The sequence below is a fragment of the Balaenoptera acutorostrata genome, chromosome 10 (genome assembly GCF_949987535.1).
Source record: "Balaenoptera acutorostrata chromosome 10, mBalAcu1.1, whole genome shotgun sequence".
In the NCBI taxonomy this organism is placed as follows: domain Eukaryota; kingdom Metazoa; phylum Chordata; class Mammalia; order Artiodactyla; family Balaenopteridae; genus Balaenoptera; species Balaenoptera acutorostrata.
The window spans coordinates 102,678,952-102,692,163 of NC_080073.1; positions in this window are offsets into that span (position 1 = coordinate 102,678,952).

Here is a 13,212-nt window from a genome sequence, read left to right on the forward strand (position 1 = left end):
TGTGTATGTGTGTATATGCATGCATGTGTATGTGTGTGTGCACGCATTGTGTATATGTGCATGTGTGTGCACACATGCGTGTGTGCATGTGTGCTTGTGCGTGTATGCATACGTGTATGTGTGTCCTTGTGTGTGTATGCATGCATGTGTGTGCATGTGTGTGTGTGTGTGTGATATATGCTGGGTCATGATATATCGAGGTCCGACAGGTTTAAAAACCACAGAATAAAGAATCAGTGACATGAAGTGATTTGTGCGCTTTGTAACTTCTAAAGTGCAAAGCAAAGTTATGAATTAATAAATCACTTGCCTCCCCTGAGCCCACGTTCCGTATCTACCCAACCTCAGCGCTTCACTGCTGTCTGTCGTATTAAGACACCACCTGTCTGCCCAGGCAAGTGGATTCAGGATCCCCCCACACTCATGGAGGCTCGACAATCAGACCAGTGGGGACAGAAAATAGAGATCAGTGTGTTAAAGAGAAAAAGAGGAAAAGTGGCCTTGGCGTTGGATTTCTCCAAGGCCCAGTCTGACTTTCTGATTGAAGGCGTGCTTAGTCAGCAGACACAGCTGCTGGTATTTAGCTGGGGAGAAAAGAAGCTGAGTGATACGTAAGACAACTTTTAATAGATACACTGAGCACGTTGCTCGTAATAGCAGTCTATTTCCAGATTGAAGGATGTCTTCCCTCAGACAGCAGGTTCCCGGGGACCCTCATTACCAACATCTGGAAACTGAAATAATACTCCAGAGTCAGTTTCATACTTCAGTGAAAGCAGGCTTTGACATTTTATTAACTGAAAAACCATTGTCGGCTCCTTCCTTGTAGACCACGTTATTTCAAAGGATTCGCATATCTTTGGGAATGGGTTGAATTTCGTTTTGCTCACGGGTACATGAAATTGTAAACTGGGTACAAACTAATCATTTATTTCTTTCTAGTCTAGAAATTTCTCCTTATCTCGCCTTCCCTGTACTCCCTCCTTTTTAAATTGCTTGTAAGGGGGTAGCTCATGATAGAATAACTGGTTTTTCCTGGAAGAGCGAATACATAATAAAAAGAACACCATTCACTCCTAACAATTTACTGGTTGTTCTCTGAGGCCCCCGGGGGGGGGGTGAATGTTGTGACTTTTCTCTTTAGAGCAAAGGATGTATGACAAGGTGATAGGATCCAGGTCAACGGCACGTAGGAATTCAAAACCCAGACGTGGTTACTCTATATATAGAGTGCAGTATTTTCTACCTCCCCTGAATACAGGTGAATGGGGAGCTGCTATCAGACTAGAGCTGCGCTTATCAAGATGTCCCTGTGCTTTTCCATGCTAGTGTTTGTCCCCAGGCGTCAGGGAGATCAGGAAATGAGAATGTGTTCTTGCCACCCAGGAGAGAATTGAGGGAGGTGTGGCTTGGGGAGCTGTGGGTGGTAGGACGGGATTATTGGGGGAGGGTATGAGATGCGTAAGAATAATTGGGAACATTGAGAAAAATGAGTTCAGGATGCAGGCAGAGTCATTAAAGAAGTCAGAAAACTTCTCTTGAATATTTGTGTGGGATCAGAATACGGGCCAGGAAAGGCGGATTCTGATCAAATGAGAATATCCTCTGTCCTGCATAGTTTTAGGGGTTGTCCAAGAATGGACTCAAGGTGTGTGGGGACTAGAGAAAAAATGATGTTAAATCCAGAGGGCCCCAGAGAGCTGCCTTTTGAAATGAGAGTAAAAGGAGACAGAGGAAGAAAGTTCCCATTTCTAACAACACTTCAGACACTATGCTAGGTGCTCAGGAGGAAGCCGCTTCCTTTCTTTCCTTCCCTCCCTCCCTCCCTCCTTCCCTCCCTCCCTCCCTCCCTCCTTCCCTCCCTCTCTTCCTTCCTCCTTTCCTTTCTTAAAAAAAAATCTCAAACTACTTCTCCCAGCACTTTGGTAATTGTTCCTACTTCAAAGATGAAATTTTAACGTTCCAAGAAATCAAGTAGCATGCCCAAATTTATATAACTAAATGAAAAAGGAAGATTCAAATTGAGCTTCCCCTAACTCCCAAACCCATGTTCTTTCCAAAACATTACACCAGCTCTCTTCCAGAAAATGGAATGGAAAATATCTGCGGAAACCCAGTGACAGTTCCAGCTACGCTGCGCAGGGAGACTGCGCTCAACTTATCTTCGTGCATGCGGTCTGTGCCCAAAATTTCCGTAAAGTTCGCTCTCTGCACGGCTGGTTACGTGCTCCTAGCCGAGGACTCGGTGGAGGTGCAGGAGAAGTGAAAAGGAAAGGCCGTGACCTGACGGGCACTGTCCTTGGAAGAGAAATTCCTTGGCCACTGAAAGTTATCGTTATGAATGTCGGGCCGCTCTGTAGTTCAGTGGTGAGATTTCAGTTTCTTTGCGTTTCCTATTTGCAGGTGTGTGCTGCATGATTGAGGCTGGCGCTGGCCAGGACCCAGTGCACAGTGAAAATGTGGGCCCCTTTGTTGAAACGTTAGAAAGGAATTTCCAGATGGTGAAGTCAGAGTGTTAATAAGTGCAGAGACCTCTGAGCGTGTGGGACCTGCGTGAGTGCACAGGACAGTCGCCCACGAAGCTGACCCTGAAGGTAGCTAATCCACAGTGATCTGGTCCAGCAAAGATACTCACCAAAGGCCTGCAGTTATGCCAAGGTTCCTAACACAACAACAGCTGCGGGGTGGAAATGAGATTCTGTAAAACAGCCAGTTGACAACAGCAGCCATTGTAAGCTCGCTTATTTGTTTTTTATCCATGAAGTCATCAATTCACAAGGCATTTATCAACCTTACCGTGTGCAGGCACCCTGCTAGGTGTGGAGGATGTGAACGTCCCCTGAAGCACGACCTATATGTTCTTGCCTCTCCCTCATAGGCCATGGCCCTGGGGGCAGAGCAGCTTAGACACGGGATGCAGAAGTGAGTGGCCACTGAATCTCTCAGCCCAGAAGTCTGTTCACCGAGCGAGTTCTCCACCGTCCCCCAGGGACACACTCACTGAGGACGTATTGGGGTCTTTGGTGGCAGGGAACAGAAGCTGATTCTGCCGCCTTAATGGGGAAAAATAGGTATTATTGGAAAGATATGGGGAGCTCCCAGAATTGATGGATATAGGGATAGCAACACCTTTTGAGGGACAGAAACCCAGGCAGGGTTAGGCAGTCTGGGTAGGAGGGAGTAATGTCTTGTCTGAATGCTGCTGCAGGAATCAATCAACTTGGCTTTGAAAGTAAGAAATTTGGGGTTTTTTTGGTAAGCTCAGATAGATGCAGAGATTAGACTCAAGCCTACTCTGTCTGAGGCACCTGACCCCACAGGTCTGGGCAAGGACCCCGTCTTGCTTTTTTAATACATTTTCCTTATTTGATCTGTGAGTCCCACTCTCCTCCCCACAGACAACTACCCTAAATGTGCTCGATTTATGTTCGGGATTCATAGGTATATACATGTATATAAAATACACAGAGTCTTTGGTCTATGTGTCTGTGCGTATTTAAAATTTATGTAATTGGCTTTACATGGCGGATAGTGTTCTGATGCTTGCCTTTTTGATCAATAAAAGTGTTTCTACGGGCCTCTCCAGACTGTACACTTAGTTCACGGTTCTAAGCTGCATGTCGTGTTTCACAGAATCATCCTGCAAGTTTCTCAGTCCACTCCCCTGGAGACGGTCACCTGGCTTTGTCTCCAGCCCCCCACTAAGGGGCTGGCTGTGATGAGCATTCTCATGTGTGACCCCTGTTGACATGGGAGAGACTTTGTCTAGGACTGAAGACTTGGCTGGTTGTCAGGATCCCTTTGTGGGGAGACGGGGGGGTGGTGTTGCTTATTAAACATGCAGATTCTCAGGCCTTCCTCTGGAGAGTCTGCTTCTGTAGGTTTAACAAGCCCCTCAGGTGGTTCTTCGTATCAGGTACCTTTTGGGGGAAACTGATGTGCAACATACACCCTAGAACGGGACGTCTGGGCCAAGGGTGTACACACTCCAGTCACTGCTCTCCTGGAAGACCAGGCCCTTCGGTTCTTCACTCCAGCTACTGCTCTACATTACTGCTCTTCCCTTCTTTATCTTTAACATCCAGTATCTCTAAGTGGTTTCCGTTTACGCCTACACTTGACCCTGGAACAACGCGGGGGTTAGGGGTGGCCATGCTTCCACCATTGGAAGATCCACCTGGAACTTTATAGTGGGTCCTCCTCTGTATCCGCAGTTCCGGATCCATAGATCATGTAGTTCTGTAGTATTTACTGTTGAAAAATCATCCATGTATAAGTGGGTCCTCGCAGTTCAAACCCGTTTTGTTCAAGGGTCAACTGTACTTACTTACATGACCAAAGTCTCCTTTATCTGTTTGAGGGAAAACATGATGCTTATTTTTAAGTTCTTTTTTCCCCTGGTTCACTATTGTGAATTCATCGAGCACCAATGTTTCCTTTTGTCGCAGTCACGCCCCCGTTATCATTCCCTTCGAGTTGGTACTCTTGCCTCAGCTGGTAACATGAACCTCAGGGGAGGGTCTTTAGCTCAGGCCCTAGAACGTCCACTCCTGGACCAGAGGAAATGGGTGTGTGACTCGGAGGGCGGGGTGGTGGAGTAGGGTCAGGGTCTCAGGGAGAGAGCAGGAACCTCAGTGGTTAACACAAGTTTATCCCTCTTATACTCCCGCCTGGCGGTCTGCTTTCTTAGAACCAGCTTGCCGCCTTTGGTCGCAACCGCCTAATGCTTGAGAAGTGACGGGAGGGGAAGAAAAAAGGACACGGGGTGATCGGAGGACCTGTCTGCCTCTGCTGTCCTTTTTGATGTAGTGTCTGCAAGCCTGTGGTCTGCAGCCAGGCCCGGGTTAGCTGGGTTTTTTCTCCCCGTGTGAGCAGCGGTACACGTAGGGGTGGGGGAGGGATGGGAGGACGTGTAGGTAAGGACACTTACTTGCCCATCCGTGCGCCCAGCCACTGCTGTCTGCCCACCTCCCTCTCCTTCTTTAGAACCTGACCAAGGGCTTCTCACCGATTTCACGTCATATGAAATCCACCTTCCGGCTCCCTGTGGCATCTCCAGGGCTGAGCTCCAGGCAGGAAGAGAGCAGCCATATCGCGGAGCCCTCCTTTCCAGCTTCAGTCGGTTCCCAACCTCCTGCTGCGCTGCTCAGCGTTCACAGGAGAGAGGGTCCCCTGGGCCTGGCCCGGCCCACGCGGCCTCCCTCAGCCAGGGCAGCACATCCTGATTGACTGACTCAGACTAACGGGACCGCAGCGGGAGGGGAAAGGAGGTAATGCCGAGGTGATCCCACAGTCTAGACATCTGCCTTTTGGGGGAAGTTAGGGAAGGTTTGTGCAGCTAATTAGGAGAGCCTCAAACCAACCCCTGTGCTTGTTGTACTACAGCTGGAGGGTGACTCTTTTTCGAGACAGCGAGGGCTCTCCTAGGAGCTGACGCTTCCCATCAGTCCAGTGCCGAAAGTCTACCAGCCCCTTCCCACCCCTGTTCGGCGGGTGATCTTTGCTCTGCCCGACCCTGCCTACGTTCATGAAAAGCTGATCTTCAGGGGCGCCGTCGCGCACACATCCAGACAACAGTTTTCTCACCAGTGGCAGTTATATTGAGTGAGCTCAGTTCGGTATTTCTGTCAACTCTGAAATTCTGTGGTTCGAGAAGACCACGCTTTTAAAGTTTCCGATTTTGAAATATTAAATGTTCTATGTCTGATATCTACCAAAGATGAAGCTGTAGGAAAGCCTCAGGAGGTATGGCAACTGCAGGCAGTGCAGTGCAGTGGTTAAGGCCACAGCCTCTGGGGCCGGGCCTTCTTTGTGTTCAGGTCAAGGCTCCATCAGCATGTTTTATCTGTGTTACCTTGGGCTCTCTGTGCCAGGTAAATTCTTTAGATCACACACCTGGAGTACTTACTCACTACACACGTGTAGGGTATTTAATCATTATTTAACCATTACTATATTGTTAATATTTGATGCAACTAAATCAAAAAGAAACGTCAAGTTGTTTTCTTGCTATCATTATCTTCATGCCAATACTGGGACTTCCCTGGCGGTCCAGTGGTTAAGACCCCGCGCTTCCACTGCAGGGGGCATGGGTTCCATCCCTGGTTGGGGAACTAAGATCCCGCATGCTGTGCGGTGTGACAAAAAAAAACCCGCCAATACTGCTGGTTTTCTCACCACTTGAGAAAAGTGATACAGTCCCAATATACCTGCTCCAGGAAAATGAAAAGAGCGTTGAGCCATAAACCTTCCTGGGGCTACTTGATTTCTCCTCCCCCCGTTCCCCTTAAAATTGGCAGCTATAACAAATCCACTCTGTCACCTGCTTCAGTGGAAACTTTCCACTGAGCGCAAAAATGTAAAATGGACAAGAGCCCTGCAATGAAAGATGCCCAGGTGGGTTAAATCATCACTGATTGTCAGAAGATACTTGTTTTTGTGGAATCATTGATATATTTCCATGGAGAACCAGAACTTTGGAACCCCATGTGAAAACCTCTACAACGTAAGGCAGTCAGAAAACAAAAAAGCTGCATTAAATATAAGACACACACACACACACACACACACACACACGCACACACACACACACACCCCTACGTGTATACACACATGCGTGAGCCTCACAAAGCACTGAGGTGTGTGTTAAGGTTTTGTCCCGTTGAATGACTGAGGTTCAGTGGAGTTAGTCTGGAGGTTTTCCCTTTTGTTTAATAGCCTCAAGCCGCTGTGGGAAGGCCTTTCAGCCCCTCTCCTGTTCTGATGGCCCCTCTTGCTCCCCGCGTTCCCATGTGATGCAGCCCTGGGACATCCTTTGGTGGCTCCTCCGAGGCCCCGTCTTCTTCCTCCTGATGACAAAGACAAACGTGTTAGGAAGCAGCAAAGCCATGGTTGCCACGGGGGCTCGGGTTGGTCCCCATGACGTCCCCTCCTGCACAACCACGGCTGTAGCAGAGGTTGTCAGGGCCCAGCCTCGCCCTTTGGACCTCAGACACTTCGCTGTGCTCCGGCCTCTGCTTCCGCCTCCCAGGTAACCTCTTTGCACTGTAATCCTTATCTCAGCACAGCTTCTGGGGGATCCCAGCAAGATGCCATCCTTAGCTTCCCCCCACCCCCCCTCACCGCCCTTTTAAGCTCTAAGTTTGGGCTCTTGCTGCCATGTCTGTGCCGTGTACGCCTGTCCTGTCCTCCTGGCCACCTGATGGACCAGGGAGAGAGAGCAGCTGGGCCCGTCAGAAGCCCTTCCCCTGGTTGGGATGGGTGATTGGTTGGGATGGATGGGTTGGGGGAGGGGAGTGGAGAAGAGAGAGGAGAGAGAGGGAGAGAGATTGAGAGACCGATCTTTCCCCAGATGGGGACTGAAGCACGCACTTGGGAGCTCTGACACCTTCTGCCATGTATTCTGGGGAGCAAAGGCAGCTCAGTCTGCAGAGAACAGATGAGGCAGGTGTGCAATGCAAAGCGTAGGTGAGGGACACAGAATTCCCGCTGTGGCTTTGGCAGCCTCCCAGATTCTGGTCCCAGTCTTTTCAGAAGACTGGCCCCATACATTTGACAAGATACCCATTTTCTTGAGAAAAATGCCCACTTTGTGTTGAAGCTAGGACGAGTTGGTTTCTTTTTCTCGAAGCCAGAACATCAACAAATGCACACTTTACATCCTAAGTAATTCTTCTGAAAGACAAATTGTGTTTTTAGGGCTGTTGCCATCTCAGCTGTGGAATGGCGGTGTTTCGTTTTATATGGCGTTCTCTCCTTCCTCAGGGGACATGGTGGCAAAGGAAGGGTGGTTTCTTCTTTTCCGCAGGGAAAACCCAGCAGCCTTCTTTTGCGGAGCTGTGTTCTCTGCTCTTTTGGTACCTGAAGGCAGATCCCCTCTCACGTCCCGAGATCGTGCAGGGGCAAGAGTGTGGATTCCCTGGAGAGGTGCGGGCTGTATGCCGGAGGCTGTAGATACACTGGGGGGAGAACGGCCAGGATTCATGGGTCCTGGGCCAGCGTGTTCCGTTCCTTCACCGCGCTCGTGAGGACCTGGGGTGGACGTGACAGTGAGTTTGGCCACCAGGCCCTGTGGCATTGGGAACACTGGCAAAGGAGGAGAAAGCTGTGAGGGGCATCTTTGCAGCCTGCCCAGGGACAGAGCACCCACCCCTGGCAGTGGCCCTGGGCAGCAAAGACGGAATTGTGACCATTCAGCATTGAAGAAAAGGTTCTTTCCCGTTTTTCTGAAGCAGGTGACCCCTGGGATTACCATGTGCTACAGGGTGGTAGGGCGTGAATATTGTTGAACCCTGGCCTTTCTAACCGACCTTGGCAAGTGGGCGCTCTTATTTGGATGTCTGTAACACACATACCATAGACGGGGGGCTTCAACAACAGACAGTCATTTCTCACAGTTCTGGAGGCTGGAAGTGCAAGATCAAGGTACCAGCTGATTCATGGTCTGGTCATGACCCTCTACCTGGTGTGTAATCATGACCCTCTACCTGGTGTGTAGACAGCCACTTCCTTGCTGTATCCTCCCATGGGAGAGGGAGAGGGAGGGGGGAGGGAGACAGAGAGAGGGGCGCAGGGGGGATGGGCAGGAGGCTCTCTGGAGCCCAGTGCCCCTACTTCCCCTGTGCATGTGGTCTCCAAAGGGTGGGCACAGCCCCCTGAGGGTGTCATGGGTGAACAACTTTAGAACTTCTATTTATACGTATTTTAAACCCAAATGATGGAATACATTAGGATCGATTGGTATGAAATACATGGATTAACACTGGTCGCCTCCCTGGGTCTGTGAGCTGTCGCGGCTGCACGCAGGACCCCAGGCACCTGTGGGGAGTGCTGAGTGCTGAGGCTGGCGGTGACATTTGCGCTCACGTTTGCTGCCAAACATCCACGCGGCTAAACGCTCGTAAGACTGGCTTCTAAAAAGCAGCGTCTTTATGATACTTTTAATGAAATGAGAAGTGGATGCAAGGTATTTTTTCCAAAGAGGTTTGCTCAAGGCAAAGAGCTGGCTGTCGATCCTAAAGACACAGGCTCCAGAATTTCTGACTTTTTGTGTCTGGTTAAGTGGCTTTCAGTCATAAGCTGTGTAGAAAATAATCTTGAGAAATTAAGAACATTCTAATATGTACTTTCAAAGTAAAAGGGACACTTTAACAGTGCGTGAAAGAATAATTGATTTTCAAATGTTGTGGAGAAAGCATGTTAAAAACAGATCTTTGAGACTATTTCCAGTGCTTGCCATTTTCTTCTCTCTTCCCTTCCTCTCTCTCTCTCCCTCCTTCCTTTTTTCTTTCAGCTGGAAATGATGTGTGTTAAATACAAAACCTCATTCCTGCATTCTTTAAAAGTATGGAAAAAGAATTTTTATTTTGCCCCTTTTTTTCCTCAAATGAGAAATCTCAATGGGTTTTGAAGCCATTTGTTAAAAGTATAAAGTGCAATAACTTTTTTTGGCCGTGCTGTGAGCGGCATGTGGCTTGGGGGATCTTAGTTCCCCGACCAGGCATCGAACCCGCGACCCCTGCGGTGGAAGCACGGAGTCTTAAGCACTGGACCGCCAGGGAAGTCCCTAAAGTGCAATAACTTCTGATTAATTTCTAATAACAGCCAATCAACATTAGGAAAAATCGATGCTTACCAGCCAAATTTCAATAGAACCTTTGCCCAGGAAGTAGATAGGATTAAAAAAATGGCCCTAGGCAGCAAAGAAGGAATTGTGACCATTCAGGATTGAAGAAAAGATCAAAAGTCAAAAATCAGAGTACAGTTTCTATTGAATTCATATTGCTTTTGCACCAAGTCGAAAAATCATTAATGAACCATCCTAGGTCGAGGACTGTCTGTATTACCTTGTTTCCAACTGACCAAAACGTTTCCCCTTCAACTTTTCAATCTTTTCCCACTTTCTTCTAAATCTTTTTTTAAAATTGAGATTAATCAGACTTTGTGTTTTCCATCGTTCCCCACATGCGTCCCGATGGGCTCCTGTCCAGTGGCCGCTCCTCTGCCTCACCTCTACGTCCCCACTTTCCTGTCCCGTCTCTTCAGACCCTCCTTTTCTCTCTCCCCACCTCCGTTATTCCCACGCTCCTCTGCAGTGCGATCAGTTCTCTGGGGAACATTGCTGGTGATTTGAGAATCACAGAGAAGTCATGGGAGCCCACTGGCTTTCACTTCCATGGTTGCAGCAGATGTAGGTGCTGCAGAGGGGAAATGAACTGCGCATCAGGGCTCCCAGGACAACTCACGGGCAGAACCGTTGGTCGGGGGGTGGCATGGGCGGGGGCGACTCCACCCACAGTGGCTTCTGGATCTCGCCATCCAGAATGAGGCCTTTAGGATGAGCCCTGAGCTCAGGGCTCGCTCTCATCCTCTGCTGAGGGCTTGCGCATACCTACAGGTGGTATCAGAGAAAAACTAAAATCATTAGTTGTGTGGGAGGGTGCAGAGCTGTCTTGGAACAGGCAGGAGGTGGTGGGCATTCAGGTCTCCCAGTCGAGGGCCCGAGCTCTGCACGTCCCAGGGGAGTTGTACTCAAGTGAATTCGAAGAAATGTAAAGGCACCTACTTACAATGCTGCTTGTTATAGGGCAGAAGTCAGTATAAGTCAGGCTGGCCCTGGCTCTCGGCCAAAGGACTTTATTTCCTGAGTCACCAAAACCATTTCCTTTTGCAGGATGCCCCATGACCCCAACCCCCAGCAGAGGATTGCAAACAGTGAGATTCCAAGGCCGCTGCCCTTCTGGCCGCATTGGCCGGTGCAGACCGTGTCCCAGTTAGGGTCTTCCTGAGCCCGGCTGCAGGTCACCCCTCATTGCCCCGGGCTACCCTTCCCTCATCAGCAGCAGCCTTGGGTGCTGCCACATCAGCACATGCCCAGTGCCCGGCTGATGGGGCCTGGAGTCACGTCCCAGGGCAGCTGGCTGCCGTGTGGCGCGAGGGCCACGGCCATGCAGAGTGGAGGCCGGGTCCTTGGGGACCCTGGGGCAAGGCAGGGTGCACTGGCGCCTCGTTAGGTGGTGTACCCTTCGGGGACTTCCATCCTGCAGTCTCTGGAGCACGCACCTTAGGATTCCTTGGCCCGCGGCACCCCGAGTGGGTGATCCGAGTCTCCGCAGGGCTTGGTAGCTGCAGCCACTAAGCCAGGATGGCTCTGTTTTTTCTCAACAGTTAACATGTCCCAGCTCTTCTTCAGTGTCAAAATGTTTTCCCATGAACGCCAGGGGTAGCGTTTCCCCGCCCGCCTTATCAGCCCTAACAACCAGAAGCCTGGTTTCCAGGAAAGCGGCCACTCCATCCAACCTGGTGAAACCCACTCCCCAGCCTGGCCACTGACGCGGCATTTATGCCCCAGGACTCCACAGCAGAGGGTTGTTTTAGCTGTGGCCACGCGGCATCACTTCCGATTGGCCAGCCATCCTCCTCCTCCCCCATGCAGCCTCGCCCCCAGCCCTTCTCCTCCCCGAGGTCCAGGCTGATAGTTTGCAAGGTGGTGGGAATGCTTTGGGCTTTTGGTGGTGAGGTGGAGGAGGGGGCACTAATTCCCTTTGTTTCTGAAAATATCCCGGGCCCTGGCTGCTCTAATCTCTTCCCTGGGCAGAGGCTCTGGGAATGCCACCTGCTCGCTGAGCGGCCGGGCTGGGTGGCCCTGGGGAAGACCCTCCCCTTCCCTGGGGCACCTCCCACCCTGGGGCCACATGGAACGCTGTGTCTCTGCACCCCACATCCTGTGAAGCGCTTGGGAAAAATAACCGTGTTGCTGACATGCAAGCCTGGCAACCGCCTTGAGCAAGTTTGGTGGTGCCTCGGTGAGCCACGAAAAAGCAGCGCTGCCGTGTCTCGTGATGTGAAGATGTTCTTTTCCTAACCATATATGTCTCCCCGAGAGAACCAATAAATAATGTGGTCACTCTGGCTGGGTTGTCTTTCCATAGCTGCCCCGGGAGCCCTCTGGCCCTGCTCGCTGCTTCTCCTGTTTCAATTTCCATGTCCTCTCCGTTTTGTAACTCAAGGAGCATCTTGGGCTCAGGAACAGCTGACAACCTGGCAGGCAGCTCCCAGCCGTGGCTCCCGGGGAAGGGGCGATGGGCACTGACTTGCAGCTGTGCTCCGGGGCACCCTGTCCCCAGGGCTGTGAGTCACTGGAAAGTGAACGAGGATGTGTGCTGGTGGGTGGAGGCCGCCAGTGCCAAACCCAGCAGATCTGGCAAGGCCACGCGAGTGAGTAATGAGATGGGAGATGTGGAGGAGCATTTCTCACGGGAGGATCCCGCAGGCAGCCTCTCATCGCATCCTCATCCTCCGCATCGGTCCCCCGCCGGAAAGGGGGGCCCCCTGCTCCTGCGGGGGGCGTGCATGGCTAGGCTCTGCCCACACTGCTGAGTCGGGGAGCTCGAAGGACCTTTGCAAACCATCCCACCCCAGCCCTGTATTTTCCAGATGAAGAAACTGAAGTCCAGAGGGGAAATGAATTGTCCCAAGCTGGGATAGAGCAGGGCTTGAACTCAGAGCCGTAGTCTGCACACTGGGAAGCTCAGGGGCTGGCAGCTCCGACACCTGCCCCGGCCCCACATGTTTCCCTTGCACCCAAGGAGGTGAGCGCACCCCGGGGCAGGTGGAGAGGTGAGCTGGAAGATTCATGGACTCTGTCCCTGAGCCTGGTCCCTGCACCCCTAGCTCTGCTGCCGGCCCCGCCCGCTGTAGCCCCGGACCCCTCCGAAAAACGATGGCTTTTCCTTCTGGCTCAAGCTAAATCCTCCACCCCCGTCACCCTGGGGGAGGGACAGGTGGAGCGCCAGCCTAGGGCGCCTGGGAAGAACACCCTTGGCCGTTTCCCTGCCTCCAGCTGTTCTTTTATTATTGAGCACATGCACCGAAGGGGCCAGGAGAGCTTGGGCAGCCAGGCAAGTCATCTGGGGCGTGGCCAGCAGCGCTGGGGTTGGTGGATGAGCCGCAGAGACAGCCAAGAAGTCCTCAGGCTCTGGCTTGCCCTGTCACTGCGCGCTGGAGTGGAAATTTCTGAGAACGGCCCTGAAGGTGACAATGTGGACAAGGCCACTCCCGGCCGAGGGCTTGGAGGGGGGCCGTCCCTCAGAGCTCTGGAATGCCACGCATTTGTTTATCTGCACAGAGTCGTGCCCGCCCATTCTGCCCACCTCTGCTTTCTCCATGGGCTCAGATGCCGCTGGCATTTAATAAATGTTAAAAAATAGCAAC